This window comes from Amblyomma maculatum, chromosome 11 (assembly GCF_055883805.1).
Source record: "Amblyomma maculatum isolate TAMU_Amacu chromosome 11, ASM5588380v1, whole genome shotgun sequence".
Classification (NCBI taxonomy): domain Eukaryota; kingdom Metazoa; phylum Arthropoda; class Arachnida; order Ixodida; family Ixodidae; genus Amblyomma; species Amblyomma maculatum.
This window is the reverse complement of record NC_139354.1, coordinates 107169568-107181216: the sequence shown is the minus strand read 5'-3', so window position 1 is coordinate 107181216 and position 11649 is coordinate 107169568. Positions and strand designations below refer to the sequence as shown.

General features: G+C 42.3%; 1 long non-coding RNA gene across 2 annotated transcripts; it reads right to left on the bottom strand.

Annotated features, from left to right (window-relative positions):
* Positions 1-2867: 2867 nt before the first annotated feature.
* Positions 2868-11234, bottom strand: LOC146174612 (uncharacterized). 2 transcript variants are annotated; one of them, XR_014701917.1, is made up of 4 exons: positions 10955-11234; positions 6352-6479; positions 5074-5138; positions 2868-4660 (listed from the first exon to the last, which is right to left on the bottom strand). It is a non-coding gene; the product is annotated as an uncharacterized LOC146174612 (long non-coding RNA). The 2 variants fall into 2 exon arrangements; XR_014701918.1 differs by lacking the exon at positions 5074-5138 and having other exon boundaries at positions 2870-4660.
* Positions 11235-11649: the final 415 nt, after the last annotated feature.

The following is an 11649-nucleotide window of genomic DNA, read 5'->3' as shown; positions in this document are numbered from 1 at the left end:
GAAAACTGAATGATTTTGGTGTTTTTATTGAGAACAGTACCACCAGTGATTATGTGGTCACTAAGTTTATTATTTTACTCCGCAATCGATGCAAATGATGAAGTGTGTGGGTGAACCGGCGAACACTTCTGGGCGGCTCTTCTTGTAAATCGCCGGCCATTTGGATTAACTCGTGTTGTACGCGTAGTGCAGTGGTGTTACATGTGTTACAACGTTATAAAGTGACGAAGTGTAAAATAGCATGTCTGCGAAGACCGCAGGAACGCGTGCATGCCGTCCGCTGGCGCTGCTGTGCCAGACGCGGTAGAGACAGGGAAGATGAGGTGCAGAGTTTATTACGCTCTGACACGATGAATCGCTTTGTATAAGCAACCCAAAATGGAGCAGCAGGCTCGTCGAGACAGCATGAACAGACTAACATACAACTTAGTATTGCCGTTGCTGCGCCAAGAACGCTAAGCAGGCTTTGTTGAAGCATATTGTTTTGCGTGAACTTAATTCTTTTGCGGCACCGTCATTAAATGAAGGAAAAGTAAAGCGCTGGTCGCACCCCATTTTCACTCTGAAAAAAAAAAAACAACAACAAAAACATGGCCTACTGTATCATCGCTATAACCGCGCGGTTGTGAATATTGTGCTTTTCATTGTGTAATGATATCTTTATATGTTGTTTCATCGGCATGCCCCTCGTGCCACCAATTTGCTAGAACGTCGCTCATTAACTGCCGTCAAAATTTAAAATGACATCGCACATTATTGACATATCTAGTTAACACATTTGCCAAAAGTTTCCAGCTGCGAACACGCAACAACCATGGTTGGTTGTTTAGTTTATGAGGTTTAACATCTCGAAGGGGCTCATACAATAAGACACCGTAGTGGATAGCTCCGAAAATTACCAACACCAGAGTTTCTTAAACGTACAAATAAAAATAACTAGTAAATCTGCGTATAGAGTTTTATGTGCATTTACATTAACAATAAAAATAAAAAAGGAAGAACTGCGGGCGGTCCTCGATCCGTACACGAACACGCAAAGTGTGTGATTTCGCAGAACTGAATATAGATGTATCTGATGCCGGCTGGCTGGATATTTAACTTAATCTGCGGGTAGCTTTTTCAAACTTCCGCAGGTAAAATGGACGCTGCATATTGCTGCGCACGTGCGGCACACTGCGTTGGAAGGTAAACACATGTTGCTATTAGGCGAATCATGTTCACGTTGAATGTTTAGGGCGCTTCTTTCGCGGCTAAACGAACAAAATTTCAAACCAATGAACCAGCTTATTTCGCACCCGAAGGTGTTCCTTGATCGCACGAATTTTTGGCACGTGAGTCCGCGGATTAGAGGCTGGCAGGTAGCCCTTGGCTTGTTGCGGCCTCTTTCGCCAGATGGACGGTGCAGTGCTGGATCGCAGTGTCCGCGCTTCGCAGCAAGGTATCCCAGGCTTCTCTACTTGTATATGTTTAGTCCTGTCCCTGGAGATTGTGGGCACTCCCAAATTATGTTGTCGAGGGTCCCTCTCGCCCCACAGTGTTTGCAGAGATCATTGTCCCTAACGTCTGGTGGCGCGTGAAACGCCCAGACCGGGTTCATGAACGTATTAGTTTGTAGCCGCCTCCACGCGACAACTTCTCTATTATTTAGTCTAACATCTGGTGGGGGTACCAGTCTACGTCCCAATTTATAATGGTCGATAATTTCCCCGAAATTTTGCAGACGCTCGTCGTATGCCCAGTGTTCGGGGGCTCGACGGCTACCCGGAAGTAGAGAGCTCGGGCTAGCTCGCGAGCCGCCTTGTTACCAGGGACGGCAGCGTGAGCGGGTGTCCAAATTAACTGAATTTTTCTATTCATCGTTCTTTGGGTGAGGATTTTGGCCGCCTCCGGCGATAACCTCCCCTTCCCAAAATTTTGAATGGCAGTTTTGCTGTCGCTAATTATGAACTTGGCTTCCTACGCAAGCCTCCTCCAACTTCCTCCGCAGTCTCTGTGTTGCGGCCTCTGATGGCTGCCGCGGTGCCCCTCTGCCATCGACTACCGAAGCTGCCGCCGCACCTGTTCTGCCACTTGCCGCATCAACATAGACTACTTACTTTGCTCTCAGTTACGCCACGCCCAGGTAGGGCGTGGCGTAACTTATTCTGCTTATTACGTATGCCTGAATTAGTTTTAGTAAATTTCTCTCTTTGATGCCTCTTCCTTTAGTGGCGACCCTCCTCAAGAGCCCGAGGGTTTGCATCGCGTAACTTTCTATTTTTTTCAGGACCTCTCCGTTATGGCCGTGGGATTGAATGACCATCCCCAAAATTCCGATCTTATCTACTTTTGGCACCGGTTTGCCGTCCACCCGAATATGAAACTCCCCGCTATTCTTGCAGCGGAGGTACTTTGGGTTATAAACGAACAACTCAGATTTATGCGGATAACACGAAAGTCCCCTTTTAGCCACGTAATCGACAATGATGTCGGTCGCTGCCTGCAGGCGTTCCTTCGTACTCGCATCGCTCTCATGGTTAATCCAGAGGTTAATATCGTCCGCATACATGCTAAAATTTAGCCCCTTGATTTGGGTAAGTTTACCTGGGAGGCCTCTCATTGCCACGTTGAATAGGAAAGGCGATAGCACTGAGCCCTGCGGTGTGCCTTTGCTTCCTAACTCTATCGTAGGAGATCTAAATTTTGAAATATCATGCAGGCTTTTCTGCCCGATAAGAAGTCTTTTATGTAGTTGTACGTTCTCTCCCCTACTCCGAGCACTTCGAGCCCTTCGAGGATAGCCTCGTGCCTGCCATTGTCAAATGCCTTGGTGAGGTCTGTAAAAAATTTTACACCCTTAAGGGTGTAAATGGCTTGTCGCATGGGGAGCACCCTAAATTTGTATATTTTAACACCCTTCTGCTGCAGCACCCTTCCCCGAAGGAAGGGTGCTGCAGCAGAAGGGTGTTGCAGCACCGTGTGCTACACCCTTCCCCAAGGAAGGGTGCTGCACGCGGTATACGTGCTCGTGCAGCAAATCCAAACCTGAGCATCCAAATGACTTTGTATGTCCCTCATAAAGCAAAACGTAGGCTTGAGCACAGTATGCGTGCTTATGTGCAGTGTTGCGAAGAAAAGAAGTAATAATGGTGTATGGGTAACTTGACCAATACGCATGCAAAATGCAAACCTGTTTACATTCTACAAACTAGAGCATTGGTCAGACATCATCTGCATCCAAGCACCAGACCAGCTACTAGCACCAATGTGCTTACTCTATATGCCTTAGCTGGCTGAACCTGAAGAATGTGCCCGTAGAAATAACATTTATTTGAATAAACTGCGAGGAACAATGTACTTTCACACTTTCAACCCAAAAGAAAGTTTAGGAAACAACAAGGCTTTGGCAACTTCCTAAGCCAGAGTCAATTTGTAAAACAGTAACAAAACGTCATTTGTAGAACAGTCAGAAATTTCATTTATTGACACTTAACAAATGTATCTCGCCTTTTCTTGCAAATACGCCATCAAGAAAACTAGTACACTTGGCTTGCATTTACTAAAATTAGAGTCCTCAGAACTAAGTAGTGCCCAGTACTTTAATATAAAGAAGAATGTATAAAAGTGCCACAAAGATTTGCACTTATGAACATTGAAATCGCAACATCATGAAGTTCTTTTTTCACAATCTTGTTCATAAATTTCATCCCAACTGTTCCTGGTGTATAAAATTCATCTTCAAGAAGAGCTGCTCTAGGACAACTAGATCATTGAATGCTTAAGGTTATAAATGCCTTTTGAAGAGCCAATTTTCTCCTAGGAAACAATCTCCTTCTGCATTGCCTGTAGACAATAGGCGCTGGTGCTCAACGTAGAGGTAGAAAAAGTGTTTCTTCAGTGCGCTCGCTACCGTAGACTACATAATAGTCAGGAGGTTCTTTAACAACCAGCAATTAGAGGGTTGACGTTGAGGGATTAAACAGACACACGACCAGACCGGTCAAACTAGGAACATCTTTTTATACAAACACATTAGACTAGACTAAAAAGCAACATAACAAATAACAACCTTAACAGGCAAAACAAATATGAATATGAACTGATAACAGTCACCGAACGCTGGAAGAAGGAAGTCCATGGGGACGTTCCCGGTTGCGTGGGCTCGGAGTGTGCGGAACGCCCAGTGTCCACATACGCTTGGCTCAGGTCAGCAGGTGGCTTGGCGGAGGGAGACGTTCGGCCGAGGCGAGAGGCCAAAGGTTGCCGTAATGCAGCAGACTAGATTTCCAAGTGTGTCAGTTAGCGCACCCAGCACGACGCTGAACGTCCGTGCTGGCTAAGCGCTCCAGGAGCACAAAAGGAGTTGGCCACTCCCAGGTCTGGTCATCTGGGTCATAGGACAGGTGGGACGCGATCCGCTGCTCCATGGCTACTCCCAGGTCTGGTATCCCGTGTCGTAGACCAGACGGGACACGATCAGCCGCATCTCCTTGACCACCCGTCCCGCTGCAATGCTGCTTTGCCGATATTTCTCCTACGTGTCACTCTTCGTTGCGTGGCACCTCCCCGCACGCGCCACATCTTGCGTCGTCGTCTTCTCTTCCTCGTGCCAGGAGTTGTAGACACCATGTGGCGCTAGCTCCTTACAGTAAAGCGTGGCGAGAGCTGGAGAGTCTTGATCCTGCATTAAAAAAGAGGTACATTTGTAGTGTATAGGTTTTAATTGAATCAGTACTAAGCTGCTTTTACTTCGTTAAACTGAAAATATCCCTCTTGACAATACTTAGGTCTAGTCTGATAACAAAAATATCAGAACCAGCTAGTAAAAGGACTTACCTGATACTATGCAAACTGAATGCAGAATGACATTGTAATTATTCTTCAGGAAAGGTCTTACAGACTAAAGTACAGTAATCAGCTTTTTATGCGTGAATAACTGCCAGCTGTGAGATGCGAAGTATACAAAAACGTAACTGGTGCCATTTTCTCCCAACCTTGTAAAGTTAAAGGTAAATTCCTCGGCTACAAATACATTCTTTAAATTTCCACGTTGTACAGCACATATATCATGCGAGTCTAATTGGTAGGACTTACGCACTCTTGTGTGACAATGGCTTGGAGAGCTGTGGATTTTCCGACGCTCAGCGCGGTTATCATGACTGCGACATCCAGTAAAAAAAAAAAGAAAAAAAAAAGATGCAAATATGCCACTTTCTGAGTGAAAGCAAAATTTGCCTCTTAAGGAAAGGCATTCAAGTCCAGCGAGTAAGACTGTACTCATACCACACCAAGTTACTTATCATAAGATCCTGACAATCCCAGTTTATTTTTTGGAAACAACTGCATAATGTGGTACGCTGATAAATTACACCTCTCTTTTTGGCGAAAAGGACATTTTGGGTCCTGATTGAAACTAGGACTTGCAGTTGATGCCAACATATAGTGTAATAAATGTGGGAAACAATTTTTATGCTTTTCAAAGAAATTTTCAGATAATTAAATTCTGTACAAAAGCTCACATTTTTATGCAAGTTCACAATTTTACTGCATAAAATTCGCAGGCAAATTCATGGGGATTAAATTATATAGAAAATTTCTCTCTCGCAATAATCAAACCAATAGTTTTTCTATACATTTTAAAAGCTCAGTTAACATATAAAAAATCTTTGAGGCATTGTTTAGTGCAATAAATATAATAGCAAAATTAAAAACACTTAAGCTCATATATTGAAAGTGAAAGAAGCAAGGAATAAAAAATTCTGTTCAAGTGGCTTCAAATATTTTTATACTAATTCTATTCTGTACTTGTGTCCTGCTTTGTGCAGCTCCATCCCCGGGGCCTTTTCTAACAATTGCTTAATTGGGTCAGTGCGTGCAGTTTTCTCTTCTTCCCTTTCAAGACTAACTGTACTATCACGTCATGACAAATGCAATCAGACACATTTGACCTTGCGACCTTTTTGAAGTCTTCTCTAAACTAAGGGAAAGAAAAAAATTCAAGCCTATTGGTCTTTGCAAGTGCAATAACCCATAGCGCTATTTTGAAATGGCCGCAATTTTTAACATACAAACCTTTTTCTGTGTCCTCGGTGATCAGTTATGCAATCATTTGTTTCATTAGTAGGATAGATATAGAGTCCATTTCAATGTAGTATTTACAGAGTAACCTAGTTTTTCCAGATAGTTTTGCCTTCATATTGTGTGATTATAAAAGCAATGAAATCGACATCTGTTTAAAAGTTACTCTGAAGACAACAACACAACAGACTTAATGAAATGTCATTCTGTGAGCAAAGAATTGTTTAAAAGTGCGCATTATGTGATGTTACACACTCTACAAAGGCATGCGGGCACTTGCTGTCGGTTACGCACCAGAGGCAGAGGCTCAGATTAATGATTCGGGACTTGGGTGTCAGCAGGCTGTAATGCATTATTCGCCATGTCTGCAATTTCATCTCCTCCTGCCAGGTCAACACAATCTTGAAAATGGGCATCAGCATCTGCATAAAATTTTCCTATAAGATTATAAAAACACTACAAATGGCCAAAAGATATTCGAGGGTGAGTTCAGACGAGAACTGCAATCGAGGTCCAATGACCATTTTTTGTTTGCAATGAAATATTTGTGTGTGGTGGACAAAGGTCTCAACACAAAGAAATGGGCTTTAGTTTTGCAAGATACGGCGTAGTTTTCCCGGAAAGAAAATCGTATGTCACTACAGGTGGAAAACGCGTTTTTCGCCATTTCAATAAGTTGCAGGCTTGAAGACCTGCTGCTAGCGTACTAACATTTTATCACCTATTTTTTTACCCATCGAGTCTGTGTAACTTTTACTTTGTAGTCATTAAAAACATGTTTTGTCATTGCAGTCGATTGAGCAAAAAATCGCAAACATTGCTCCAGAAGCAACTCGCTACACAAAAGTCCATTTTCAACTTTAAATACGGGTATGATGCGTGATTTTTCAGCATTGAGTCTCTTTCTCTTTATTATTCAGATAATTTTCTAAATTTCAGGCAAAATTGAGAGCTCTAAGCTGCTAGGTGTGTTGTCCACAATGCATAAAATTCGACCAAGTTTCGTAAACAGTAATATTATTAAAAGGAGTCAATTTGATGCCAATTTCAAACAAATCATCGATAGTTATGAAAATTCCTCTCAAGGCTCCTCAGTACCTCAGAAATATTACAACCTAAAAAAGTGTTGCATTATATTGTTTAAAATTATAAAAATAAGTATAACACTGAGCACTGATTATGAAAAATGTTAATATTCAGCCCTACATTCTGGCACGACTTAACAAAGTGCTGCAACTGAAACATTTTCTCTATATTATCCCGGCCTGGTTGTCTATTTCTAAAAACACTGAAAGGTCTAGACGTGTTTGTTCTTTCTCCCCATTATTTTGAAATCGGCCAAAATTCAAAATAAAAAGCGGACAACATTGACTCGAATTAAAAACTGCCATATCTTCGATTTTTATCGAAGGCTCCTAAAAGAATCGTAAGTACTTTATAAACATCATGTACTAAAATGTACTGCAATATTTAAACTAAAATGTAAAAACAAATATAAAACTGAGCGCATGTTGTCATTCTATAGAAGTGCTTATGGCTTGCCGTTGTGGTGTTGGCGTCAAAAGTTCGATTTATTTGCTGAATTTAGCTATAATTTAACTTATGCAATATCCAGAGCCTTCTCAATGCTTGTAATGTCATTTTCTGCTTGCTGGTAGTGTTGATGATTGCTTAATGTGGAATAAATTCGCTATTTCATGGTACAAAGCATGGCTAACGATGCATTACAGCCTGCCTACACCAAATCCCGAATCATTAATCTGAGCCCCTGCCTGTGATGCGTAACTGACTGCAAGTAGCCGCATGCCTTTGTGGAGTGTAAGTGACGGCAGAAGTTTTCTCTATCCTGTGTACACACACACACACACACACACACACACACACACACACACACACACACACACACACACACACACACACACACACACACACACACACACACACACACACACACACACACACACACACACACACACACACACACACACACACACACACACACACACACACACACACACACACACACACACACACACACACACACACACACACACACACACACACACACACACACACACACACACACACACACACACACACACACACACACACACACACACACACACACACACACACACACACACACACACACACACACACACACACACACACACACACACACACACACACACACACACACACACACCTAGTTTATAATTATGCTATTTCAGTTCTCCATAACGACAAACATTGACAATACCCTATTTTTGCAGACCATTTTTCTAATCTGCACATAATTTTAATCATAGTCAAAACACTTTGCGGCATGACAGTTTAGGTAGAATTTTATATCTCATTATAGCAGTAGCACAAATGAGCCGAGATGGCGAGCGTTCTAGTCGACAGAGGTATATAGCCCAGAAAACGGCGAGCTAACACAGCAATACCGCCGTTCACCTCAACTGCAGGTTACATACACTTTGCAGGTTAGGTGGACAAGGGGTTCACCGCGTGTTGGCTCGTCTTTTTTCTGGGCTAGATGGCTCAGTCGTCAAGAAGGCTCATCATCTCGGCTCATTCGTGTTGCTGCTATAAATAAATATAAAATTACAACTAAACTATCATACTGCAAAGAGTGTTGCTTATGATTCTAATTATGTGCACATCAGAAAGATGGTCTTCAAGAATAGAGTATTTTCAATTGTTCGAATATAGGAGAAATGAAATAATATAGTTAGGAACTAGATGGATTAGCTCAGCTAAGGCTTTGGATATTGCATAAATTAAAATATAACTAAATTCAGCAAATAATAAATCGAACCTTTGACACCAACACCATAAGGGCAAGGCATAGGCACTTCTATATTATGACAACATGCGTTTAGTTTTACATTTATTTTTACATTTTAATTTATATATTGCGGTACAGTTTAGTAGACGATGTTTATAAAGTACTTAAGATTGTTTTCATGGACTTCGATACAAATTGAAAATGTGGCAGTTTTTCAAATTCGAGTCAAAGTTGTTCGCTTTTTATAATTTTGAATTTCGGCCGATTTCAAAATAATATGGAGAAAGAACAAACAAATCTACAGCTTCAATTTTTGCAGAAATAAAGAACTAGTCCTGCATAATATAGTGAAAAAGTTTCAGGTGGAAAGTCGTGCCATAATGTAGGGCTGAATGCTGGCAATTTTCAAAACGAGCCTTCAGTTTTATATCTTTTATAATTTTAAACAATATAAGGCAACACTTTTTCAGGCTGTAATATTTATGAGGTAGTGAGATTTATTGTGAGGGATGTTCTTAAATATTGATGACGTTTTTCTTTAAAGTTGAGTCTTTTTTGCTGTTTTCGAATCTTGGGCGAATTTTATGCGTTGTGGAGAACACACGTAGTAGTTTAGAGCTCGAACTTTTACCTGAAATTTAGGCAATTATCTGAATAAAGAACGGAAAATAGAGAATGCTAAAAACATAATGCATCATGCCGGTATTTAAGGTTTAAAATGGACTTTTTTGACGCGCGTTGCTTCTGCAGCAATGTTAGCGATTTTTTACTAAACTAACTGCATCAACAAAACCTGTATTTAATAGCTCCAATACAAGTAAATTTACAGATTTAGTGGGCAAAAAACAATAGATTACAAAATTTAAGTACGCTAACCGCAGGTCTCCAAACTTGCAACTTTTTGAAATGGCAAAATTGCGTTTTTCTACTGTAATGAACAGTGATATATGACTTTTTTTCGAGAAAACTGCACCGTATCTTGCAAAACTAAAGCAAATTTCTTTGGGCAGAGACATATGCCCACCACATACAAAAATTTGAAGAAAAAAAAGAAAGGGTCATAGAACTTCTATTACTGTTCTTATCTGAACACACCCTTAAAGAAAAAAATGCATAACAAAAAGATATTCGCATATTCGGCACGCACAAAGTTTCTTGCAATGAATCATGTGAAACGTGCTGCAGTGTAAAGTTGTGCAAGAGTCACAATGATGTGCAGTCAGCAGAGAGACACCGCAATAGAAGTCCAATCTCCGGGAATGATTCGCGGACATATGATGCGACTTTGGGATAGCGACTGGAAAAGCCTCAAAGAGGGAACTCAGCGGGTGAACGTGTTACTGCGGTAGTGCCGAATGTTTAAGACAAACTTGCAGAGGTAAGCAAAGCGGCTTGCAGCACTAACCTCTGCGAGCTATTCGGAATTCAAGGCAAATAGGTCTAGAGCCATAGAATTAGTCAGTGGCCGCCTATTGCTAGTCGGAACCTAAACCAGAAACAAAAGCGGCAATTTCGTTTTTTTTTTCTGCATGTAGTCACCGCAGACAAGCAATCACGAAACGACAGGGCGCACTCGCCGTAGAGATCAACGTGTCCGCTGGGCGGCACGCTGCCCGTGCGCCTCTATTTACGAGCACGGTCGGCTATTCGAAGCCCCGAAGTAACTATAATGCCACCCGTTTCCCACGCATAACTCTACGCTTAAAACACTCACGCTATGAATTCCCTTCTAATTTCCTTTCTGTAGCAGCTTCACGAGGGCGAGCAGTGCTTCTAGAAAAAAAAAAAAAGCTCAATTGTTATCCGCAGTTGTGCTGCGTGTTACCTTTATAAGCTTCTACTGTCGCTTAATGCGTTCTTGAAAGCCATGTCGAATAAATAAATTTTTCAGCAGGTTTAGAAAATACTTTGACAGCGCTCAAGTGTAGTTCGTACCCACAGCACTACCGGCCAACAAGTGCCATGACCAACTATCTCACTTGCGAGTGCCAGTGCCTAACTGAATGAAACATCCACAAAGCACAGATAAAATTTTCACAAACATAAGCCTACCTCATTTCAAGATTGGTATGTGACAAAAAGAGGTCGTAATATAGGTATGCTTACCTGAAATTTCACCGACGACGGTGACGACGGGTTGACGAGACCTCCACAGTGCATGATGCTGCTCTTGTGTCAAGTATGCTAGCAGCCTTGAGAGATAAACATCCTCTTCGCATTGACATAGAACGCAGAAACCAAGCAAAGCAACGCACAAGCAACATTTCTAGCTGCGAACGGCCGGCGACAGACAAAGAAACTCGTTAGCGCAAGCGTCAGCAACGGTTCACCATAGGGTTCACCAGTTTGAAAAACGGAGGGATGACGGGAAGGATCGCATCGCGTGATCAGCGCTTCAGATAAACACCACAGCGACCGCAGCGCTGTGGACATGTGTAAGGGAAAGCGGGAAAGGCGTCGGCGTCATGCGGCGCCCTCCTCTCCACCGAAGCGGAGGTGGCAGAGCTAGCCAACATGAGTGTGAGGAAAGAAGCGACAAAAAAAAAAAAAAAAAAAAAAAAAAAATGGCCAGCGTCTGAGAGCGCACAGTGCATTTCGTGGTGCTTTGAACGCGTATCACTTGGATAGAATAACTTGGAGCTTTGTGCACGGCTGCATAGCGTCACCGTCGTCTCTTGGACTACCGCACCGGTTCGGTTTCACGTCACCGTTCTCTGCTGTACACCTGAAGCCTTGCAGAAACCGCGAAATATACAAAAGTAAAAGGCAGCAGAGAAACGCAGCAACACGAGGGCACGCGT